Genomic DNA, 15,892 nt, shown 5'->3' with positions numbered 1-15,892 from the left:
GGTAGTAGTTGGCGAACCCAAGAAATCTTTGAGTTGGTTTAAGGCCTATCGGTACAGGCCAATTCAGTACTGCTGATACCTTTGCACGACCCATCTCAAATCAACGGGAAGAGATGAAATACCCACAGAAGAAAGTCTTCTAATGTTCGAACTGACATTCCTCGAGCTTGGCAAAGAGGGAGTGATCCCAAAGTCTTTGGAGGACCAGTCTAACCTGTGTCTGATGTTCGGACAAAGAATTGGAAAAAATAAGGATATCGTCCAGATACACTATGAAAAATTGGTCAAGTAAATCCCGGAAAATCTCATTGATAAAATTTTGAAATACGGCCAGTGCGTTGCAAAGGCCGAATGGCATGACTAGATATTCATAGTGCCCGTCACAGGTATCAAAGGCTGTCTTCCACTCATCACCTTCTCTGATCCTAATTAAATTGTAAGCTCCCCGGAGATTCAGTCTGGTGACGATCGTGGCCTTGCGTAAGCGATCGAACAGTTCAGGAATGAGGGGTAGAGGATACCGATTTGTTACGGTGATTTTATTTAGGCCTCTGTAATCGATACATGGCTTGAGAGAGTCGTCTTTTTTTGGAAACAAAGAAGAAACCCGCACCAGCGGGGAAGCTTGATTTGCGGATAAACCCACGCTGAAAGTTCTCCGAAATATATTCCCTCATAGCCTTGGTTTCTGGCTCCGAAAGGGGCTAAGTGTGGCCTCTCGGGGGGATGGCCCCTGGGAGAAGGTCAATTGCACAATCATAAGGTCGGTGTGGCAGTAACTCCTCTGCCTGTTTTTTTATCAAATACACCGGCAAAGTCCTGGTAAGAAACTGGCATGCATGACAAGGAAGTCTCTGTAGGTAGCCGGACATCGGAGATAGTGCGAGACACTGGGAGACAGGATCCATGGCAATGTTGTCCCCAGGCTGTCGCTTGATTGGTCGCCCAATAGATTCTAGGCTTGTAGTGCCGCAACCAGGGAAGTCCAAGGACCTAGGACCACTGGAGTCGAGGGAGAGCATATGACATAAAAGGACAGTGTTTCTTTGTGAAGTACCCTAACCGAAACCAGCAGCAGATTAGTCACGTGAGTGATGGTCCCAGGTATCAGGGGTCTTCCGTCAATGGCCACTACCGCTAGTGGAATCTCCTTAGTGTGGAGAAGAATGGAGTGGAATACCGCAAATGTGCGATCAATGATATTTCAAAAGCCTGAGTGAAGATGGATGCTGGTCCACAGGAGAGTGAAACCGGCAGGAGGAGCCATGAAGATTGTGGTGAAGGAAGAATAGAAAAAATGTCCAGAGAATAATCCTCTATCTTCACCGGGCATTGGGGTTCTCCTGATTTAGGACAGTCTCGGACACGATGAGCCTGAGCCCACAGTACAGACACAGCCCTCTTGTTCATCTTCTAGTTCTCTCCTGATCAGGTAATTTGGTATCCCCTAATTGCATCAGTTCCTCATCTGGGTGAGGTGCAGTAAGAGGAGTGTTGAAATGGGTAGCTAGCCGAATTGTTGGGGTTTTGGGAGACTGAGCTCGCTTGGTCTGTTGTTCTTGTATCCGGAGGTCCATTCTGATACAGAGGGGAATGAGTTGCTCCAGATCTTTGGAAATATCCCGGCAAGTCAGTTTGTCATTTAAACGCTCAGAAAGCCCCTGCCAAATTGCTGCCCCCAGAGCTTCATTATTCCAGCCCATCTCCGTAGCAAGGGTTGCGAACTCAATGGCATACTGGCCTGCAGTATGGATTCCTTGTCGGATACGAAAGAGTGAAGCAGAAGTGGAGGACACGTGGCCGGGGACGTCAAATACTCTTTTAAATGCCTGGAGAAAGGCAACGGATCATTGATCAGTGGGGATTCTCTCTTCCATAGAGGGGAAGACCAGGCCAAGGCCTCATCCATTAGTAGGGAAATGACATAGGCTAACCTGGATCAGTGGGTGCTGAACATGGAGGGCTGGAGTTCGAACTGAATCAAGCATTGGTTTAGAACCCTCTAAAAGAAATAGGGTACCCTCCATAATGTAGAGGCATCGGGATCCGTGGTTCCCTCGGCGTAGGGGGTGAGGGGTCTGGCGCCGGAGAAGCTTCCGGTAAGGGCCGTGCAGAGGTAGAAACCACCTGGAGTGGGTCCAGCCGGGTAAAAATGTCCTGAAGTCGGCTTGAAATAAGTGCCAGCTGTTGGTTTTGCAGGGCGAAGCGTGTATCATGATCTCCGAATAGTTCTCCTTGGAGAGATACGGCTCACTCTACCACAGCGAGGTCCATGTTTGGCTGATCAAAATGTGATGGTGCTCGTCTTGAATAGGAGGCAGACCCGCAGTCCTGAGGTAGAAATGCAGAATAACCGAGCGCCTGGGGACAGAGTCCTGTAAGAATATTCATAGTCGGTAAGCATGCAGGGGTCAGGGCTGGCGGCAGGGGTGCAGAGTCCAGGCGACAGGCAAAGGTCAGGGCATAAGGAAGGCAGTGAGGTCGGGGTCACGGTCTGGGGTCGTCAACAGGGATTCCAAATAGGCGAAAGGATAATGCATGACAGCGAAGACTAAACGGAGCTGCAGCAAACATAGCTTTGCTCGGCGACTCCCACCAGGAACTGCAGCCTTATAAAGCAGTAAAGACTGCCAGTACCCAAATTGGTCATAGAGAGCAGAAAGGGCAGGAGAGACAGAAAATCTGGACCATAGTGAAAACCCGGCATGGATCGAGCAAAATCTTTACACTGGCATCACAAAACTGGGATGAAGCCCAGCTAGCTACCACTAAATCCATGTAACTTGGCAACCTATGTATGGCCTATTTTGGCCAAATGTACTTTAATCAGGTCTGCTTTGATTGGCCAGCAGCCCCTGTTAAATGTAAAGGATAGTCACAGAGGGCTATTTAAGAGGCACTGCTGATCAGAGCATAAGAGAGACTATCAGAGGGAGAGACCAGAGAGACAATCTGAGAGACATTCTGTGAAGGAGTTTGGATCTTGACTTTGACCAGCTGGAGATACATGTCAGAGTGGCTGCTGTGTGATCAGCACTCTGATATCCTGGATGAGAAGCGGACAGGGCACATCTTCTTGAAGCAGGCCCCTGCACCTAGAGAGGCTAGAGTCTACTTCCCAGGCCCGCAGTTGGAATTGTATCATGTTTTGTGCATTTTTGTTTTGTCTGCTGGCGTGCAGACAAAAGCGTTCCAGAAAACGTTGCACAAACCTAATATTTTACTATTTGATCACAATTATATTAGTTCGGCTAAATTTGGAAAATGTCTAGAGAACAAGGGCGTTTTCATAGATGGACCAGAGCCACGCTGGTTTTCCTATGTGACCAGTACGGGCTGCCGACTGCCGGCCGCACCAAGGCAGCCCTTACAGAGGACTTGGAGCGGTATGAGGACAACGTGGCAGGGATCAATGCGGCACACGTAGCTGTAGATCCTGCCGAGGGGGCTGCCTCCTGTGTTATCCACCATGTGGCAGATCCAACCCATCCCATTGTCGCCCGGTAGTTGTCCCTACCACAGTGGACAGTACGGTTGCTATGATTGCCCATAGGGCCTGACGCCATGTCCGCTGACCAAATTAAGATTATCCTCGGCTGGTGCCTCACCACCTCCACTCCGCAAGCCCACCAGCCCAAGGTGGCGTACAGCAGTTTTACAAAGGTCATGGATGGCACTGATGCTATTGATGCCTTTCTGCAGGACTTCGAGGAGCAGTGTAAGTGACACGAGTTGCCGGAGCGGGCATGGATAAAGTACCTGGGTCCCCAGCATGGGAAGGCGCAAGTGGCCTTTCGCGATATTGAGGAGGAAGGGGAACACTACCCCTACATGAAGGCAGTCCTGTTAAAGCATCTGCAGGTGGACTGCCCCTACTTTCCCCGATCCGGCAACATTCCCAAGCGGCAAGACTGATCACCTGTGTGAGGTTGATTCAAACAGTGGAGCAAAGGGATGCCGTGCAGAAGGTACAGCAGAGGACCCAACCAGAGGTCCCCGCAGCATCTACCAGCGGCTCAGCAGTGGAGTCATACGGGCATTGAGTTACAGCTATCGGGCTGGAAGCTAATGATGCCGACGTAGATATTTGCACCTGGTTACCATAGGCAGTCGGCAGGTGGCCGGCTTGATGGCCACTGGGGCTACAGTAACTCTGGTAAGACCTGATATGGTCAGCCCAGAGCAACTGCTCCCATGGATGGGGATGCAGGTGAAAATGCTAAATGGTGTCTCCAAGTCCCTAAAAGTTGCCCGAGTATTCCTTGACTGGGGTGCTGGTCAAGGAGTGAGAGATGTCCGAGTGTTGCCTGGCTTGGACACCGACATTCTATTTGGCAACGACCTGGGGTGTTTTTTGTGCTTTTATAGAAGGAAGATGCTCCTGTGGCAGCCATGACAAGGAGCCAAAGGGCAGTTGCCCAGGAGGAAGATGCTCCCATGGTGACAGCCACACAGAACCCAAGTCTGGAAGTTGTCCTGGTAGAGGTGCCTTTGGCGCCGCCCCCCACGACATGATCACCACTCCCCTGCATTTAGAGCCATCGGGTTCCAGGGTCACTGAGGAGACCAGGCAGGTAAGCCAGACTTAGCCTAACCTATGTCATGACATCACTGTTGACCATTCCCCTGACATTGTGACCGAGGGCTAGTGTCAGAGCTCAATGAGCGGTATTAGGGGGTGGTGCAGACAGACCCTGATCTGGGGTGCGGGAGACCTCGGTGGCCGACCCTGACTCTGAGATCATGTCAGATCGGTTCCTGGATCACTGTAAGCTTGGATACAGGGAACACGCCCTGGGTGCACGGCAAGACTTGGGGCAGAGAGGGAACGGTGGTTGCAGGTAGCTAGGACGATCCTGCTGGCAGGGCATCAGAAGATTTTTCGTACCAGAGCCCAGCTGATGCATGCTTTCTGCTAGCCGGAGGCATCACAGGAGGTATTGGCATTCAGCAATGCCTGTGATGTCTGCCAGCAGGCAGGCAAGCTGGGTGAGTGATCAGAGAAGAGTGGTGAGGGATCTGATGAAGCAATACTACTCGCGAAATGCGTAATCCTGTGTTGGTGGAGCTGTACTACTGTGTTTGGACACTCACGGCCACCGTAGTCCTTGAAGAAAGCTTGCGTCATAGACCCTGCGACCGGATGCGCGAACAGGGAGATTCCTGGTGGAGCCTACCAAGTGAATACGGAGACTGACAGTGTTGTACCTACATGTAAGTTCTGTATGCTGACTTTTATGCTTAATAAACTACCATTTTTCTTATACATCCTGTGGTTGTCGCCCCCTGTTTGGAACTTCACAAGAGGGACTACCCTGTGAGAACCAGCTTTTTATCCTTGATGTGACAGAGATCGTTTTTGAGGCACGAGCTGAAAGAAACTATGATAGGAGGGGCTCACACATGTCCGTGTGAGTTCAGCTATTATTAGCCTTCTATTTAATTGCATCCTGCCATCCCCCTGTGTGTATGTCAATACCTTTGGTCATACATTCATTCTGTTTATTTTTGTTGTTGTTTTTGTCTTATGCGCTCACCAGTCTTCTCTGATCACTAACCACTAAGGATCCAAGAAAGGAACCAAGAAAGGATCCTTCTTTCAAGGTTGAGCTGCAATCTGGAGGATACATGTAAGGGCCAGTATTTGACCATTTGAGTCCCTATCATTGCTTGTATTTACCAGCATTTTTAGGGGAGCGCTGTAGTTTCCCCACTTGCAGGCAAGCTGGGTGACCATGCAGAGGAGCCCCTGAGTTCGCCACCAAGAATAGGTGAGCCCTTACAGCACAAGGCTGTGATTGGGTCAGTGGTGTTAGCTGTATGCAGCTGGATGCTGGGAAATCGGGTGTGCCAGGCTCTCCATGATGTCCTACTGTAGGAGAGGCTAGGCAGGGAGGTTCAGTGGAGCCGGGGGGGACCTGTCCCCAACTTGCGGCTCCCCAGCAGGAGCAGGCGGTAGGAAATATAGACCGGGTCCTGGCTCCAGATAAGCCGGGCAGGACCCATCCACCTGATCGCCCGGTCAAAACTGGTGATCACAGATCCCTCCGCTGAACCGCATACCGGATCTCGACGGAGGGGGAACGGAACATGGAGATAGATAAGGAGATAGAGGAGATGCAGGGCTATCGTAGGAGAGGGGAGAGCCAGGGTAGCGTCCCAGACAGATTCCTGACAGAGGTGACAAAGAGGCGGCTCGAGGTGCTGGCAGCCTGGTCCCCCAAGTGTGGGGCAGTGTTACAGGCTCTGCCAGTGTGCCTGACCACACCTTGGGCTGAGGAGCACTGGCAGCCCTATGTAGGTGGGAAGCCCTATCTGGGACTCGTGGTGCCCAAGCCCTTAAATTGGTTGCGGAGGATGCCCGGGGAGACTGAGACCTGGAGCTGTGCTCTTCAGGACTGGGACTTCGCAAAGGGCAATGGGCATGGCAGTGCAGATGATCTCTCCTGGTTGGATATACCCAGCGACCAACGCACCTCAAGGACTTCCAGACTCGTGGAGCCACCTGATGGGGTGACTACCCCAGAGCCTTCTTCTGAGGGAGGGGGGGGGATGTGACAGTAGGTGTAGCTGGCATGACAAAACTGGGATGAATCCCAGCTAGCTACCCCTAAATTCATGTTACTTGGCCACCTATGTAAGGCTTATTTTGGCCAAATGTACTTTAATATCTGGGGGAGAACAGGGAATGTATAATGCACTATGTATTTAAGAAGGTACTCCAGAGCACTTTATTCCCTGTAAATGCAATTCCCCAGTTTAGTGAATCAACATTGTTCTGTGATGTGATTTGGGAGTGTAACGCTGTGCTCACCACGGACAAGAAGGGACCCCGAAACTGAGGTGAGGTGGGTAACAACTGCACCCACAGCTACGGGGACACACCTGGAAAGTGGAAAATAGGCGTCTGGAACCGTCTGAGAGTATAAGATAGAGTAAGATACTCGCCAGACGCGAAGGGAGGTTCCATAAGATAGTTGGTACCGAGAGCCTGGGGGCCAGAGGTAAAGGGGTACGGGGAGTCCAGGAAGTCAGGGTGCAGGCCAAGGATCGAAGTCCAGAGCGGGTCCACAGCCAAGCCGGTTCGGTACACAAGGGATCACTAGAAAAGACAAAGAGACAAGGAACTGAGGCAGGCATGACCGTGGGTAACACAGGTCACACAAAGCTATGCTCAGCCAAAGAAGAAATGGCTGAGCAAGGTATAAATAGGAGGAAGAACCAATAGGGAGAGGGGGAGTGACGAGGGAGCGGCCCCAGGGAAGATAGGGATTGGTGGGGACAAGATTGCCACAGCTGTGCTGGATGCGAGGCTTGTGGGCGGTGCACGCGCATCAGGCTTGTGCGCCGCACAGGAGAGGAGCGCGCGGCCTCAGCTGGGGGTGGGAACTACTCCTGTGGGAGGACGTAACAGTCCTGGTTCGTGCGCGCGCATGCGCGCTTTCATCCACCACCGCGGGGAGTGAAGTGGAAGGAGGTGCGCGCGGCCTGAGCAGGGGATGGGAGTTCATCCCGCGAGAGGGCAGAGGAGTCCCTGTGTGTGCGCGCGGCCTGAGCAGGGGACGGGAGTTCATCCCGCGAGAGGGCAGAGGAGTCCCTGTGTGTGCGCGCGCATGCGTGCGTCCTAAGGCAACCGCGGGAACCAGAGAGGCAGGAGAAGGGTCCCGCTCGCAGCGGTGAGTCTGTGAGGCCGGGGAGCGCCGGGTGTGTTGCGGCAAGGGAGGAACCCTCTTTAGGAGAGGTGTTCCCCGAAGTCTTACAGTACCCCCCCTTTGAGGAGCGGCCTCAGGATGACTCCAATATGGCTTTTGGGGGAATTTAAAGTGAGTCTCAGCAGTCTGGGAGCATGAATTTGATGGTAGGGTACCCAAGATCTTTCCTCTGGACCAAAGTCCCTCCAGTGAACCAGGTACTGCACCGAACCCCTCATCCTCCTGGAATCCAGAATAGACTGAATCTCAAACTCCTCCTGCCCCTGAACTATGACTGGTTTAGGGTCAATCGGTGTCCTGTGGAACCGCGGACTCTGGAACACAGGTTTCAGCAGTGACACGTGGAAGACGGAGGGTATCTTCATGGATGGAGGAAGTTCCAGACGATATGCCACAGGATTGATCCGTTCCACTACTGAGAATGTGTCCAAGTACCTGGGAGCCAGCTTGTGGCTTGGACTCTTCAGTTTAATGTTCTTGGAGGAAAGCCAGACCTTATCCCCTGTCTTGAAGACTGGTGCCTGACGGCAGTGAAGATCGGCCTGTGCCTTTTGTCTGTGGGTTGCCTTTCTCAAAGCCTCTTGGATCTTTCTCCAGGATTCCTGAAGATCCTTGATTCGGTCATCAGCCGCTGGAACCTCGGAAGGAACTGAGGTGATGGGCAACTGACCTGGATGAAAACCATAATTAATGAAAAAAGAGGATTTCAGCGTGGAGCTGTTCTTTAAAGAATTATGGGAGAACTCTGCCCACGGAAGTAAATCTACCCAATTACCCTGGCTGTCCGCGATGAAGCATTGGAGGTATTGCTCCAGCGTCTGGTTCGTTCTCTCGGTTTGCCCATTAGTTTGGGGATGATACCCGGAAGAAAAATGGAGGGTGATATCCATCCTGCGAGCGAAGGCCTGCCAAAATTTTGAGACAAATTGTGTACCTCGATCGGATACGATGGAGAGAGGAACTCGAACTCTGTGAATGCGGAATATCTCCCTAACAAAAATGTCTGCCAAAGTGGCGGAATTGGGTAGGAACGAAATGAGCCTGTTTGGAAAAACGATCCACGACAACCAAAATGGTGTTCATCCCTTTAGAGGTTGGAAGTTCCACCACAAAGTCCATGGACAGATGACTCCATGGGTATAGGAGTTCTGGTATGGGGAGGGGTTGTAGAAGGCCGTACGGCTTTTTATGAGCGGTTTTAACCTGGGCGCAAATTGGACAGGTTTTTACAAATGTCCTGCAACATGGTTGGCCACCAAAAGGTACGACCAATGAGGTTCGAAGTCCTATCAATGCCTGGATGACCGGCTGACCTAGAAGAATGACCCCACTCAAGAATCTTCTTAAGGAAGCGTGGAGCTGCATACAGACGGCCGACCGGCACCTTAAGGCCCCTTGGGAGGTTAGATTGTGCTGCCATAACCTGATCCAGGATATCGAAAGAGTTGGCCGAAATTATATATTTAGAGGGTAAGATTGTTTCGGAGATAACTCTGGAATTGTCCTCAGACAGGAATTGACATGAAAGTGCATCTGCCTTTTGATTCTTTGAGCCAGGAATGTAAGATATGAGATAATTAAATCTCTAAAAGAAAAGAGACCATCGAGCCTGACGTGCCCCAAGGCGACGTGCACTCTCAATGTAAAGCAAATTTTTATGATCAGTAAAGATTGAAATGGGGGTCTCTGATCCCACCAGAAGATGTCTCCATTCCTGAAGGGCGAGTTTAATCGCCAGGAGCTCTCTGTTTCCGATGTCATAATTCCGTTCTGCCGAAGAATTTTTTTTTGAAAAGAACCCACAGGGATGAAGTTTGGCCTGTGGGGACTATCTCTGAGAGAGAATGGCGCCGGCACCGACGTCGGATGCGTCTACCTCTAAAGTAAAGGAAAGCCCGGGGTCAGGATGACGCAATATAGGAGCAGAAGCGAAAGATTTTTTGAGGGAGTCGAAAGCTTGGAGAGCTGCAGGAGCCCAAACTGCTGTGTTAGCTACCTTTTTGGTAAGGGCAGTAATGGGAGCCACAATAGAAGAAAAATTCTTGATGAATTTACGATAGTAATTAGCAAATCCCAAGAATCGCTGTATGGCTTTCAGGGAAGTGGGTTGTGGCCATTCTAAGACAGCTTTAAGTTTGACTGGGTCCATAGAGAAGCCAGTGCTAGAAATGATGTATCCAAGAAAGGGAATGGAAGAAAGATGAAAAGAACATTTCTCTAGCTTAGCGTAGAGATGGTTCTCCCGAAGGCAGGACAGGACTAATTTGGTGTGCTGAATGTGGTCAGAGAGAGATTTAGAAAAGATAAGGATATCGTCAAGGTATACAATAACGAAGCTGTCGAGGAGATCGCGGAAGATCTCGTTGACAAACTCCTGGAAGACCGCCGGGGCATTGCACAAGCCGAAAGGCATAACTAAGTATTCATAATGCCCATCCCGGGTGTTAAAGGCGGTCTTCCACTCGTCGCCCTGACGGATGCGGACAAGGTTATAGGCTCCGCGGAGATCAAGTTTGGAAAAAATTGTTGTCCCCTGTAGGCGATCGAAGAGTTCGGAAATGAGTGGCAGGGGATAACGGTTCTTGATCGTAATCTTATTAAGACATCTGTAGTCAATACAGGGACGCAAGGAGCCATCCTTTTTCTTAACAAAAAAAAATCCTGCTCCAGCTGGCGATGAAGAATTACGAATGAACCCCTTCCTCAAGTTATCCTGGATATACTCAACCATGGCCTTGGTCTCGGGTATGGATAGGGGGTAAGAACGGCTCTTGGGTAGGGCAGCACCGGGAAGAAGGTCAATAGGACAGTCAAAGACTCTATGGGGGGGTAACACTTCGGAATGCACCTTATCAAAAACGTCCACCAGGTCCCAGTAGACCGTTGGGAGAGAAGTTTTGGACTCCGTGGATAAATCCACTCCGGCTAACATCTGTTTGGGGGGAAGACAGGTCTTGAGGCATCGGGGGCTCCAACGTATGGGTTCTTTATTAACCCAATCCAGTTGTGGGTTGTGTAGTTGCAACCAGGGGAGTCCCAGAATCACATCTACCGTTGGAGTATGGATCACGTCCAAGATAATCTTCTCTTGGTGACCGTCCTACGTGGAGAGGGATAGAGAGCAAGTCTCCAGGGAAATAAAAGCTGGTTGGAGTGGACGCCCGTCTATGGCCTCCAGACCAACTGGAACAGCTTTAGATCGGAAGGGAATCTTATTCCTATAGGCAAAATTCTGATCAATAAAGTTTCCCTGAAACCCGGAATCTATGAATGCGGAGGCGGGGATCAGGGAATTATTCCAGGCCAGAGAGATAGGCAGCATTATTCTGGTGGGAAGTTTTTTAGGAGAAGAAAGAGAGGAAGAGATTACACCCAACGAGACCCTCTCATACCTTATTGGATTTTGGCGTTTCCCGGACGCAGAGGACAGCTTGCCAGAAGATGACCGGAATGACCGCAATAATGGCAAAGCCCACCATCTCGTCGGCGCTGTCTCTCTGACCCGGATAGCCGATGACCTCCGAGCTGCATAGGTTCGGGCTCATCCATGGGTTGGGAAACGTAAGGGACGAGGTTGCGGCTGATAGACCGAGGGGAAGTGGTGCGAGGAAGAGCGCGTTTAAGTCTTCTTTCTCGTAAACGCTGGTCCACGCGGATGTAGACTGCAATGAGCTCCTCCAATCTGGTGGGTCTCTCCATGGTGGCGAGCTGGTCCTTAATGGCGTCAGACAGACCTTGCCAAAAAGCTGCGGAGAGTGAGCTATCATTCCAGGAGGTCTCCGCCGCGATGGTCCGGAAGTCCAAAGCGTACTCGGCGACAGGACGAGTACACTGGGAAATATGAAAAAGAGAGGAATCCGCTGTAATCTGGCGACCAGGTGTATCAAATACTTGCCTGAATTCCTAAAGAAAGCGAGGGTAATCACGCGTCATGGCAGGATCCCACTCCCAGATGGGGGATGCCCAGGCTAGGGCCTTTCCGTTCAAAAGGGATATAATATAAGCCACCCTTGAGCGTGCGGTAGGAAAGCGCGATGGGGAGAATTCAAATTGAATCTCGCACTGATTAAGAAACCCTCTGCACTCGTGGGGATCCCCTGCATAGCGATTGGGGGCCGGGAGACGAGGATCTAAAGCCACGGAGGAACCCGGAGAAGGAAACGCCGCAGCTGCCATGGCAGAGGGGCCTGGGGTATGCTGCAATGAGGAGAGTCTTGAGAGCTCCAGCGTCATGGAAGCAAGCTGCGCCTCTAGCTGGAGAAGTCGTTGCATGGGGCTTGGTTGCTCCACCTCTTCGAGGTCCATGTCTGTGGGGCTGAGCATAATGTAACGTTCTGCTCACCACGGACAAGGAGGGACCCCGAAACTGAGGTGACATGGGTAACAACTGCACCCACAGCTACGGGGACACGCCTGGAAAGTGGAAAATAGGCGCCTGGAACCATCTGGGAGTATAAAATAGAGTAAGATATTCGCCAGACGAGAAGGGAGGTTCCATAAGATAGTTGGTACCGAGAGTCTGGGGGCCAGAACCGGGAGGTAGGTCGGAATCTGCAAGCCTAGGTAAAGGGGTTCGGGGAGTCCAGGAAGTCAGGGTGCAGGCCAAGGGTCGAAGTCCAGAGCGGGTCCACAGCCAAGCCGGTTCGGTACACAAGGGATCACTAGAAAAGACAAAGAGACAAGGAACTGAGGCAGGCACGACCGTGGGTAACACAGGTCACACAAAGCTATGCTCAGCCAAAGAAGAAATGGCTGAGCAAGGTATAAATAGGAGGAAGAACCAATAGGGAGAGGGGGAGTGACGAGGGAGCGGCCCCAGGGAAGATAGGGATTGGTGGGGACAAGATTGCCACAGCTGTGCTGGATGCGAGGCTTGTGGGCGGTGCACGCGCATCAGGCGGGTGCGCCGCACGGGAGAGGAGCGCGCGGCCTCAGCTGGGGGTGGGAACTACTCCTGTGGGAGGACGTAACAGTCCTGGTTCGTGCGCGCGCATGCGCGCTTTCATCCACCACCGCAGGGAGTGAAGTGGAAGGAGGTGCGCGCGGCCTGAGCAGGGGACGGGAGTTCATCCCGCGAGAGGGCAGAGGAGTACCTGTGTGTGCGTGCGGCCTGAGCAGGGGACGGGAGTTCATCCCCCGAGAGGGCAGAGGAGTCCCTGTGTGTGCGCGCGCATGCGTGTGTCCTGAGGCAACCGCGGGAACCAGAGAGGCAGGGGAAGGGTCCCGCTCATGGCGGTGAGTCTGTGGGGCTGGGGAGCGCCGGGTGTGTTGCGGCAAGGGAGGAACCCTCTTTAGGAGAGGTGTTCCCCGAAGTCTTACAGGGAGTCAGCCCTGTAAAGTGTAATTTGGATTATGTGACTGTATGTATTCATTTCTAAGATATCAGACTTGTAATGTGATTTGCATGTGCACATTTCTATGAAGAGGACTCTGTGATTTAATCAGCCGAGGTTCCTGCAGAGAAATATGGATTGAGACAAAAGCTGGGAGCGTAGAGGTGTTAAAGACATTTGGTGAATGGGAAAGAATGGACAATCAGGTCTGCCCTGATTGGCCAGCAGCCCCTGTCCCATGTAAAGGATAGTGTCACGCCTGTATGCCCGCAGACCTGGCCAGTCCCCAGTACTGAGGTGGGAAGGGTATTACCATGCACCCACAGCAGTGAGGGCGTGCCCGTAGTGTGGTATGGCGTTGTCGGGCCTGTTGAGAGATGGTTAGATATACTTGCAACACCTTTGGAGTTCAGAGTGAGAGTAGTGGTGTCCGTGCGCAAGAGTCCAGGGATACAGAAGTCAGAGTCGTCAAGTTCGTAAGCCAAAGTCCAGGGGTCACAGAGGTCAGCAAGGTAGAGTTTGTAGGCAGGTTTCAAGGGCAACAGAGAGCAGAGTAGTCCAGGACGAGCAGAGGTCAAACCAGGGATATCCAGGGGTAAGCAGGATCAGGAACAAAGCTGGAACACAGAGGAGAGCCAAGCATAGGACTGCACACACAGGGGTAACAAAAGCTATGCAGAGCAATGAGAGAAAGGACAGACAGGGGTTATAAAGGAGGGAACACCAATAGGAGAGAGAGGAGGAGCCGAGGGAGAAGTGGGAGACAGCAGGGATAAGTGAGGAGGAGAAGAGGAGGAGACAGGTGAGACAATGAGGGAGATAGCCTGCAGGGCATGGGAGGAGGAGCCAGGAGGCTGAGAAAGCCTAGAAGAGGCGCGTGTGCGCGCGTCCTCTGTAAGTTTAGAGTGCGCGCGCACAGGCTGCGTCACGAGGCACGCAGAGCGCCGCGCCGCAGGGGCACCCGCAGAGGATGAGGGAGGAACGGACGGAAGAGACACTGGAGGTAAGGGAACAGGAGTAGAGACCCAGGGGGGCCGTGAGCAGGGAACGCCGCAGCATGTCACCGGAGACCAAGCGGGTGCACGAGCCTTGCGGGGAGCCGCGCTGGCGCCGGGATAGCGTCAGAGGCTGCTGGGGAAGGAGAGCTGCGGGTAGAGGAAGGAAAGCGAGCGGGGGAGGAATCAGAGAGGGTAGGCAACCATGGGACATCAGGGACACATGGGGGGGAAGGAATCCCCTGAACCGTCACAGTATCCCCCCCTTGAGGATCGATCTCCGAGCGATCCAGCCACGGTTTCTGGGGAAATTTTAGATGAAACTGTTGAAGAAGTTTAGGAGCGTGAATGTGATGTGCCGGAACCCATGAACGCTCTTCCGGACCATATCCCTTCCAGTGGACGAGGAACTGGAGCTCGTTCTTTGACCAGCGCGAGTCAATTAGAGACTGGACCTCGTACTCTTGTTGTCCTATGGTGGACACTGGGTTGGGTTTACGAGAAGGGTCCGGGAAGTGCGAGCTTTGGACAAAAGGCTTAAATAGGGAGACATGAAAGACGGAAGGGATCCTCATGGTGGGGGGTTGAGCAAGGCGGTAGGCGACTGGGTTGATTCTTTCTAGGATTTTGAATGGGCCCAGAAATCTTGGTGATAGCTTGGGAGATGGAGTTTTAAGCCTGATGTTCTTCGAGGACAACAACACTCTGTCACCTGGTTTGAATGAGGGAGCAGGTTGGCGACGGCGATCTGCCTTGGTTTTTTGTCTAGAGACAGCAGATTGTAGGGACTTGAGGATCCTTTTCCAAGACTTCTGCAGGGTTGCTACATGGGAGTCAGCTGCAGGAACGCCAGAAGGGGGGGAGGAGAGGGGAAGACTGCTAGGGTGAAAGCCAAAATTAATGAAAAAAGGAGACTTGAGTAGACTCATTCTTAAGAGAGTTGATCGCATATTCGGCCCATTGTAACAGGCCCACCCAGTTGTCTTGTGACTCTGATACGAAACATCTGAGATATTGTTCTAGGGTTTGGTTCATCCTTTCGGTCTGACCATTGGTCTGCGGATGGTATCCTGAAGAAAAAAGGAGGGAAATTCCGAGTCTCTGGGAAAACGCCCGCCAGAACTTAGAGATGAATTGAGACCCTCTGTCAGAGACAATAGAAATGGGGACGCCATGTAATCTGAAAATTTCCTTGGAAAAAATATCGGCCAGAGTAGCAGAATTCGGAAGACCCTTGAGGGGAATAAAGTGTGAATGTTTAGAAAATCTGTCTACTACAACAAGAATGGTATTCATTCCTTTGGAATTGGGAAGTTCGACAATGAAATCCATCGAGATGTGTTTCCAGGTTTGCCCCGGAATGGGGAGAGGCATGAGGAGGCCAGAAGGCTTGTGATGAGACGTCTAACTCTGGGCACATACTGGACAGGCACTAGTAAAATCAAAAATGTCTTTGTTCATCTTCGGCCACCAAAATGTCCGTTTAATAAGGTCCTCTATCCTCTTGAAGCCTGGATTACCAGCAAATCTAGAGGAATGTCCCCAAAGTAGAATCTTGTCGCGAAACCGTGGAGCTGCATATAAGTGCCCTTCTGTTACCCTGAACCTGCTGGGAATGTGAGCCTGGGCTTTGTTGATTTCGTCCAACACATCAAAATTATTAGCAGAGATTATGCATTTGGCAGGAAGTATGGGTTACGTGGCTTCATTAGATTCGTTTTCCGTGGCGAACTGGCGAGAGAGAGAGTCCACTTTGACATTTTTGGTACCAGGAATGTACGAAATGGTATAGTTAAAGCGGGAGAAGAAGAGAGACCACCGAGCTTGGCAAGATCCCAACCGTCGGGCCCCC

This window comes from Ascaphus truei, chromosome 6, assembly GCF_040206685.1.
Source record: "Ascaphus truei isolate aAscTru1 chromosome 6, aAscTru1.hap1, whole genome shotgun sequence".
NCBI classification, from domain to species: domain Eukaryota; kingdom Metazoa; phylum Chordata; class Amphibia; order Anura; family Ascaphidae; genus Ascaphus; species Ascaphus truei.
The sequence above is the reverse complement of the archived record's forward strand: the minus strand, read 5'-3'. Positions refer to the sequence as shown.